At 40.6% G+C, this 9,828-nt stretch overlaps 1 protein-coding gene across 1 annotated transcript in view; it reads left to right on the top strand.

Annotated features, from left to right (window-relative positions):
- Nucleotides 1-1,534: 1,534 nt before the first annotated feature.
- The window catches only part of PTPN20 (protein tyrosine phosphatase non-receptor type 20), a 102,523-nt gene continuing 94,229 nt past the window's right edge, over nt 1,535-9,828 (top strand). Inside the window, exon 1 of the mRNA XM_045399929.3 lies at nt 1,535-1,603. The gene's annotated coding sequence lies outside the window, so the exon portion shown is untranslated. The remainder of the gene's footprint in view (nt 1,604-9,828) is intronic.

Below are 9,828 nucleotides of genomic sequence, written 5' to 3'. Positions count from 1 at the left end.
GCCAACACAGTGAAACCCCGTCTCTACTAAAAATACAAAAATTAGCCGGCTGTGGCGGCATGCACCTGTAGTCCCAGCTACTGGGGAGGTTGAGGCAGGAGAATTGCTTGAACCAGGGAGGTGGAGATTGCAGTGAGCTGAGATCACGCCACTGCACTCCAGCCTGGGCAACAGAGCGAGACGCCATCTCAAAATAAATAAGTAAATCAATAAAATAAATCTAATGTTGAAATTTGATCCCCAATGTTGGAGGTGGGGCCTGAGGGAACCGTCTGGGTCATGTGGGTAGATCCTTTATGAATGACTTGGTGCTAGTCTTGTGGAAGTGAGTGAGTTCTGACTCTTTGTTCCCATGAGAACTGGTCGTGGAAAAGAGCCAGGCACCTCCCACCTCTCTCTCTTCCTCTGTCTTGCACACATTGGCTCTCCTTTGTCTTCTGCCATGAATGGAAGCTTCCTGAGGCCTTCATCAAAAGCAGATGGTGGTGCCACGTTTCTTGTACAGCCTGCAGAACTGTGAAACAAACAAACCTCTTTTCTTTATAATTACCCAGGCTCAGGTATTGCTTTGTAGCAATACAAACAAAGACATATGGCAATGGCATGTGTTGCTTGCAGGGTACCTTGGCTGATGCAGAAAGAAAAAGTCTCTGTAGAGACTCACTGTCAGTGACTACAGAGCAGGAAGCTGGCCTCAAAGCCTGGACAGAGGGTGGCTGTCGCTGCTCAACTGCAGTTCAGCTCAAGCATATGGCTCTCTGTGGGACCAGCATTGAAGGCTGGGGGATAAGTGAGGCAGGTCTTGCCACACCTTCAGGGTAATTGGATTCACCAGAGTGGCTCTGGTCAGGACCAATGAATAGAGGTGTGTTCGTCAAGATAAAAAGATCCTGGCTTCCTGTCTTCAGGCAACGTCTACAATTGAATTCCCTCTACACTGACCACCCTTGCTGAAGTTGTTTTAATTGACCTCGTAGCCAACTGACCTCATATTCTGGCACAGGCTCTGACTCCTTTTGCAATAGCCTAGCTGCCCTGCTCTGATACTACAAAGGGACCCCCACCCTGAGGTCAGGAGTTCAAGACCAGCCTGGCCAACACAGTGAAACCCCGTCTCTACTAAAAATACAAAAATTAGCCGGCTGTGGTGGCATGCACCTGTAGTCCCAGCTACTGGGGAGGTTGAGGCAGGAGAATTGCCTCTGGGGACTCAGTAGGGTTTTAGAGGGCAGGTGTGGGTCAGGTGAGCATTCCTGGAGAACACACTCCTCAGTGGTTCAGGATATAAGCATGGCGCAGACAGCTGTTGGCATTATCAGCCTGGCCTGGGAGAGGGGGATGCGCACAGGGTAGTGCACACGCCCCGCAGGGAATTTACAGCGGCGTCTCCCATGGGTTCTCAGTGCCTTGGAAGACCGGTAGAGGCTCTGTCTGTCCCGGCCTGGCAGGCAGAGGGCCCCGGCGCAGGGCGAGGCTCCAGTGCGCAGGCTCGCGGGCGCAGGTGGGATTGGACAGCGACGAAGGCCGGCGGGCTAGGCGTGGACCCAACTGGCGAGGCTGCTGGGGTTGCGGCGGGGCAGTTGGGGCGGCCCCGCAGGCCCAGGTGAGGAAAGGTGACTGGGGGCCAGGTGGGCAGGGGGCATGCGGGAGGCTGCCGCGCCGGGCTGTGGGAGGGCGGGCGTGAAGATGCCGTTGATGTGCAGGGGACCCAAGGCGTGGGTTGTGGTCCTGGCCCGGGAGGCTGCCCGGGTGGGCCTGGGCTGTGAGGTAGTGTCGCTGCAGCCCGAGGGCAGGACCCGATCCTAGCCGTGTGATGCCAGCTGCACTGTGACGCGTGTTGGGGCGCCTATGCGTGACGGGACTGGGACAGGAACCCTGTAGCTCTGTGGCAGGGGAAGGCCACCAACTCCCTGAGGAGCAGCAGTGTGGTATGATTAGTAAGAAGCCGTCATCAGGCCCTAAGACAGCCAAGAACTTCCCAATGACTCAAGGGCCGGTGGAGGTCAAGAGACCTAGAAAGAAAGAACATGAATTCATCAATCCATTCAGCATCTATTTTGAAAGCCTCCTGTGTGCCAGACGCTGTTCCAGAAGCTATGAATATCACTGAATGTGATAGACAAGGCCCTCATATGCTAGCGTTGACTCAAGGAAAACTGTAGGATGGGGTAGGTTTCATTTTTGGAAGTTGTAGAATCAGTACTTACGTTTTGAATGTGTTAAGTTTGAGATGCCCAGTAGGTTTTTCCCAATAAAACCTACTAGACATAAGCATAAGCTGGGAAGAATTTTACAGAGGGCTCTGACCACCTACCACCTACAGGTGCCATGAACATTTAGCATATTTGATTTTTCACATTACCTATTCACCTTCTCTCCATTTATCAGTCACCTGGTAGTTTTTTGTTTTTTGTTTTGTTTTTTTTAGTGTGGTGAAATATACACACATAAATCATCTAGTAGATATTTGGGTTGAGATATCAAATATACTTTTTAGAAATTTAAATCTGAAGTCCTGGAGGATGTCAGGCTAGAGTTAATCTTTGAAATCGACATCATATACTGTACATAGTATTTAAAATATATGGGACTGGTGAAGACATCTAGTTTAACAGTGTACACAAAGAAGAGGGGAAGCCAAAAAAGGGAAGGAGGTAGTGGTCAACCATGTTGAATGTTACTGTGTAAGATGAATTTGGTAATTAGGAGGATTGTAATCATTTTGACAAGAACAACTTTAATGGAGAAGAGAGGCATTAAGGTTGGGTAGAGTTTTTTCAAGAGAGAAGAAAGCAGAATGTTTATATGGCAATGTGATTAAACTCATAGAAAGGAAAAACTGCTGCAGATGAAAGAGGGGAACATTGTAGAGGGTAGCTGTTGAATACCTGAGAGAGGAGGAGACCCTACGCAGGTGAATAGTTGGTTTTGAAATGAGCAGCGACACTTACTCTGTTGTAACTAGAGGGGAAGCTGAGACAACAGGTGCAGATACGGTGGATGGTGGGAAGAGAGTCTATTGGTACAGTCGTCCATCAGCTGAGAGGGAGGGCAGCAGGGGAGAGGAAAGGTGTGGGAACTTGGAGGAGAGACATGTGACAGAGTCCTAGAGAGGGTGAAAGTGAACTTACTAGAGAAATAAAGTTGGATTCCCAGGCAGTGCTGAGGGCCCATTTGAGATGTGGAGTCATGCATTTAAAGTGATACAAACCAGTGTAGTTGTATCGTGTTCAACTTCGGAAGGGTGTTGTGAGGATTAAATAAGGTAATGCATGAAAAACATTTAATAGAGGATCAGGCATTTGATGAATGTTAACGCTTTTTATTTGAGCCCTCATTTTGTTTTTCTTTTCTGTTTATACATATGTGACTGAGGAGGCCTGGCAATTACCACCCGACAGACTGTTCTGGGCCATGTTCTCCAATCACAGAGAACTGCAGTTTGCAGCTACTCAGAAGTCTGATTCCTGTTGCGGTTACATGTACACAGTGTGATAATTGAGGGTGTTTGCTTTTTAGAGGCATTGTCCTGGACTGTTTGGGCTGAGGTTTGTCACAGCGACAGTCCTTAAGTTTTTGTGAAATCTTTTATGACTGCATTTCATATTAGATCTGATGCACTAGTAATCTATAGAATCTACAAATCTAAGATCAGCAGGAAAATTTTCAGTTTGATAGGTTTTCATTTCTCCCTGACCACTTGAGCTGTATTAAAATACAAATAACAATAATGTCTGACAGTAAGCTCTTGAAAGTGCCAAGCACTTTTCTAAGCACATCACATGCATAATCTTGTTTAATCGTCACCTCAACTCTACAAGGCAGGTACAATTATTTTACTGATTTTTCAGATGCAAAAATAGGTTCCAAGGGGTTAAGTAATTTGCCCAAGGTACACATACCCTGACCTCCAGTTTCTACTGCACACAGTAATTTTTTTTTTTTTTAACTGCTTCACCATCACTCATCTGCATTGCAGTGGAGTACTTAACATGCTGGACTCCAAAGCCAGAATGCCTGGTTTCAGAAAACTGGCACTTAGAAGCTATGGGACTTTGGGTAAATTATCTAACTTCTATGTGCCTTTGTTTCTTTTTTGACAAAATGGAAATAATAATAGTACCTGCCTGATAGGGCTATTATCATTGCAATTGAGAATCACATGAGTTAATATATTCAATATGCCTAATATAGTGCCTGGTTGTTTAAATGCTACTATTATCATCTGCTTGCTAGTACCACCATGGAGCAGTATATACCGATTGGTTTGATCAAAATAATACTCCAAGTGTCCTGTTATTGTGTCTAAGCAGAGTTTTAAAATTGCAGCCCACTATATTATTCCCACCTCAGGGATCACTCCTGTTTCCTCTGAGTTTATCTCTCTGAGGGAAACAAATAGATAAGTTTGCTTCCAGGAGCAGAAAACAACTCAAATTTCATTCATACTCATTTGACCAATAGAGTTCATTTCATTCATCCTGGCATTACATACCACTTAGCAAAGGGGAATAAGGCTTGGGGAGTAATGTGATTCCATGTTGTTTTTCCCAGATCAGCAGCCCATTTAGAGGAATTTGGTTAGAAAGGCCAATGGACTGCATAGCCAGTATTGGACACAGCATATGGTAGGTGATGTGGGTCAGTGGGCTGGACATAAAAGTATTCTGAAAAGATCTGTAAAGTCTTTGGAGTTACTACGATGTGTTGTGTCAGTTACTGATTAAAAGTGACTGGCAGGCTTGGCATTTGAGACCAGTGAAAGTTCTAAGTGATCTTTGCTGATATGCAACACGTAGAGTAAATGTATGATAAAAAGTAGTAATTCTCAGTGAGTTTGCATTGGAATCACCAGTGGGGAGCTTTATGAAGATTTGCAGAATGACAGGCTCCACTTCCACAGATTCTGAATCAGTAAGTCTCAGCAGGGTTCTGGAATCAATCAACTTTTTAAAGAGCTCCCCCAGTGACTGTGATGTGCAGTTAGCATGGGATATCATTAGTGCAAATCAGTGCTTTTAAGCCCTAACTGTGTTTTACAATTACCTTTCAATCGGCTTTTTAAAAACATACTGATGTTCTGGAGCCACCCCAGGGATTCTGATTTAATTTAGCCTGGGTGAGGTCTGGACATTCGTGTGTTTCTTTAAAAAAATTTCTCAGGTGATTCTAATGTACAGCTAGGTTTGAGAATCACTGGCATAGTCAGCTAGATTTCCTGCCATAGTTTATTTACTCTTAAAAATTTAAACATAGCTTCAGGCAGCATCTTACCACCAGGAAAGTGGAAAAATGAACATTTCTGAATTTCCCCAATGTAAATGTTCAATATGATAATCAGGTAACAACGAAAAATGTGAATTGCTGATAGAATTAGCATTTCTTACACTAAGCTGTGAAGATTTGATCAAGTTTCCCCTGGGGATGAGAATTTACATTTCCCAAGAGCTTTGTATAGAATCTCAATATTTCAGCAACTCTGGGAGGTACATATAATTCCCATTTTGTAGATGAGAATTTTGAGGCTAAGGGAGGTTAAGTAGCTTGCACACTCAGTTGTGTACATTTCCAAGGTCTAGGTTCCATTTTCTCAGTAATTCTCAACTTTGAGTGCACACTGGGATCGCCTGGGGAACTTTAAAATTACGAGTGCTTGGCTGGGTGCGGTGGCTCACGCCTGTAATCCCAGCACTTTGGGAGGCCAAGGCGGGTGGATCATGAGGTCAGGAGATCGAGACCATCCTGGCTAACATGGTGAAACCCCATCTCTACTAAAAGTACAAAAATTAGCTGGGCGTGGTGGCGTACACGTGTAGTTACAGCTACTTGGGAGGCTGAGGCAGAAGAATCGCTGGAAGCTGGGAGGTGGAGGTTGTAGTGAGCCAAGATCACGCCACTGCACCCCAGCCTGGCAACAGAGCGAGACTCCGTCTAAAAAGAAAAAAGAAAAAAAAAAAAATTACCAGTGCTGGTGTTCCATTCTCAGAGACGCTGATTTTGTTGGTCTGGTGTGGCCTGGAATTGGGATTTTGCAAAGCTCTCCAGCTAATTCTAATATGCAGCTGAAATTGAGAATCATGCATTACACCATGCAGCTTCCTGGTGGTCTAAATTAATTTTCTCATACGCCCGTAGATTGCCCTTCTGTAGACTGCTGTGACTGGGTTCCTTGCCTTCGTATATTCACTTATAGATATCTTAGTGTCTTTTCTTTCCACTCCTTCCTCAACTTTTAACAAATAGGTAAAGATTGCCAGACACTGTTCTTGGTGCCAGAATGACACAGTGATGACAGGGCAGACCAAGTTGCCAGCCTCATAGTACTTATACTGGGGGAGGTAGACAATAAACATGTGAGAAGATGCATATGGACTTACATAGGTAAGCAAACTTTAAGGTAATGAAAAGTGCTTTGGGGAAAAGTAAAGCAGGATGATAAATAGTGATCCCAGCAGCAATGCATGAGATTCCATTTGCTCCACATCTTCATCAGAACCACTTTGTATTGGATTGTGTTTGTGTGCTTGATTTCAGCATTTCTAGTAGGTATGTAGTAGTATTTCGTTATGGTTTTCCTTTGCATTTTTATGTTGGCCAGTTCATGAAAATACATCTTTTCATGTATTTATTTGCCATCTATGTTTCTTCTTTGGTGAAGTATCTGTTCACATCTTTCGACTATTTAAAATTGGGTCGTCCTCTTTTTGAGTTATAAGGGTCTATATATTTAGGATATAAGTCCTTCCTCAGATGTGTGTTTTGCAAATATCTTCTCCCAGACTGGGGCTTGACTTTGCATTTCTTAATGTTGTCTTCTGAAGAGCAGAAGCTTTTAATTATTTTGAAGTCGAGTTATCAATTATTTCTTTTGTGGTTTGTGCTTAGTGTCTTAAGAAATCTTTGTTTAATCCAGTGTCACAAAAGTTTTCCCTTAAGTTTTCATCTAGAAGTTTTATAGGTTTAGAAATTTGCATTTAGGTCTGTCATCTATTTTGAGTTGATTTTTGTACATAATGTGAGTATGGGGTGAAGTTTATAATTCTGTGTGTGGATGTCTCATTTTCCCAACACACTTGTTGAAAGCACTATCCTATCCCCATTATATTATCTTGACACCTTTCCCCTCCTAAATCAATTGTTACTATGTGTGAACTATTTCTAATCTCTCTGTTCTTTCCTGCTGAGGTATATGTCTATTCTTATACCAGCACCACATTGGATATTCCATTCATAATTTCTCTTCATTATAGGGAGGTCCTAGTTAGTGAAATAAAGGAAGGAAAAGATATAAGCGTAACCAGATTAAAAAGGAAGAAATAAAATTGTCTTTATTTGCAGACAACATGATTGTTTATGAGGAACCTGAGGAATCTACAAAAAAGCTACTAGAAATAACATGACTTTGGCAAAGACACAGGATGTGAGGCCAATATACAAAAATCAATAGTATTTATCACTGGCAGTGAACAATTGGAAATTAAAACTTAAAAACGCAATTGACAATAGTATCAAAAACATGAAAAACTGAGGGAAAAATCTAATGAAGTTCTGTAATATTTGAATACTAAAAACTATAAAACATTGAAGAGAGAAAGAAAACCAAATAAATGGAGAAATAAATCTATTCTATTTGATAATATTTTGTTAAGGGGTTTTTTGCATATATATTCATGAGAGCTACTGGTCTATAAAGATACTGGTCTGTAATATTCTTGATTTTGGTATCAAGGTTAATGGTGGTCTCATAAATTAGTTGGGAGTGTTCCCTTTTCTATTTTCTGGAACATTTTGTATAGGAGTGTTATTCTTCCTTAAAGGTTTGGTAGAGTTCAACAGGGAGGTGTCTGGGCCTAGAGTTTCCTTGTGTTAGTTTTATACCATCGACTCAAGTTTTAAAACTATATATGGCTATTCAGATTTTATGTGCTACTCAGTTCTTTTTGAGTGAACTTTAGTACTTTGTGTCTTTCAAGGAATTAGTTCCTTTCATCTATGTTATCAACTTTGGCATATAGTTGTTTGTAATACTTTCTTATTATCCTTTTGATGGCATTAACATTAGGATCTGTAGTGAAGTCCTCTTTTTCATTTCATTTCTGATTTTGGTTATTTGTGTATTCCATCTTCTCTGCCTCCCTTTTTCTCTCCCTCTATCTCTTCCTCTTCCTCTTTCCTTCCCACCCCTTCCTTTCTTTCAATAGTCAGTCTAGAGCTGCACTGTTCAATAGTTATCCCTAGTCACATGTGTCTATTTAGATGTAAATTAATTTCAATAAAATTACATTGAAAATTGAGTTCCTCAGTCACACTGGCCACATTTTAAGTGACCAGGAGTCACAAGTGGCTTCCATATTGGAGGGTGCTGCTATATAGAATGTTTTCATCATTCTACAAAGTTCTACTGGACGTTGAGGGTCTAGAGGTTAGTAATTTTTCTTTAAATCTTTTCAGGGACCTGTTTTGGATTTCATTGATTTTTCTCTGTTGTTTTTTTATTTTCCACTTCATTGATTTTTTGCTCTTTATTATTTCCCTCTTTTTGCTTGCCTTGAATTTAATTTCTTTTTAAATTTCTTAAAGTAGGACCTTAGATTACTCATTTGAGGCCTCTATTGTTTCCTAATATAAATATTTAATGCTATAAATTTCTCTATCAGCACTGTTTTAGCTGCATCCATGAATTTTGATGTTGTATTTTTACCTTCATTCAATTCAGAATAATGTATAGTTTCCTTTGTCACTTCTTTGAATTTAGAGTTATTTAGAGATATATTCTTTAATTTCCAAATATTTGAGAATTTTAAAGATGTATTTCTTTGATTTATATTTTAATTCCATTTTAAAAGTGTTGTTCAGGTTTTCTGTCCTTATTATCTGTCTACTTGTCTCCAACATTGTTGTAGATTTTTCTGTTTTTTCATTTCAGTTTTCATTTTATCACTTTGGAAGCTATGTTGTTGGATACACACACATTTCGAATTCTTACGTATTATGTAATTCCCCTTTTTATTTCTGGAAATGTTTATCATTTTTTAAAGTCTATGTTGTCGATGTTAATATGGCCATTCTATCTTTCTTTTGATCGGTATTTACATGGATTATCTTTTTTCCATTTTTAAAATTTATCATGTCTTTATAGGTAAGGTGGGTTTCTTGTAGACAGTATATAATTGGATCTCACTTTTCAAATCCTGTCAGACAATCCCTGACTTTTGATTTGGATGGCCAGACCGTTTACATTTAATATAATTATTGATATGATTAGATTGTAATCTGTTATCTTGCCAGGTTTGCGCTTGCCTTACCTGTGCTCTAATCTATTCCCTTCTTTTCCCATATTCTTTTGGTTTAAATGAGGCTTGCTTTACTTACTCAATTTTTTACTCCATTTTATCTCCACGCTGCCCTTTTCAGAGAAAAGCTTCTGCTTTTTCTCCTCCATGCTTCTTCTCCTTCTTTTTATTCTTTTTCTTAGTGGTTACTCTAGGCTATATAAGTTTGTCACAGTCTACCTTCAAATAATATATCATTTCACATATAGTATAATATATATACCTTACAGCAGTATGCTTCCATTATTTCCCACCCATACTTTGTGTTATGATTGCCATACATTTTACATCTGCATATCTTATAAACTCCACCATGTAATTGTCATTATTTTTGCTTTAGACAATTATCTTTTTAAATTCTTGTTCTCTTCACTCTTAAAAATCTTATTTTATAGACTACTTTTAGAATAGTTTTAGATTTATAAAAAATTGAGCAGATAGTACAGTAAGTTACCCTATACCCCCTCAGCCCCATGGTTTTCCCCATTGTCAATAT

Source organism: Macaca fascicularis, chromosome 9 (assembly GCF_037993035.2).
Source record: "Macaca fascicularis isolate 582-1 chromosome 9, T2T-MFA8v1.1".
Taxonomy (NCBI): Eukaryota; Metazoa; Chordata; class Mammalia; order Primates; family Cercopithecidae; genus Macaca; species Macaca fascicularis.
The sequence above is the reverse complement of the archived record's forward strand: the minus strand, read 5'-3'. Positions and strand labels throughout refer to the sequence as shown.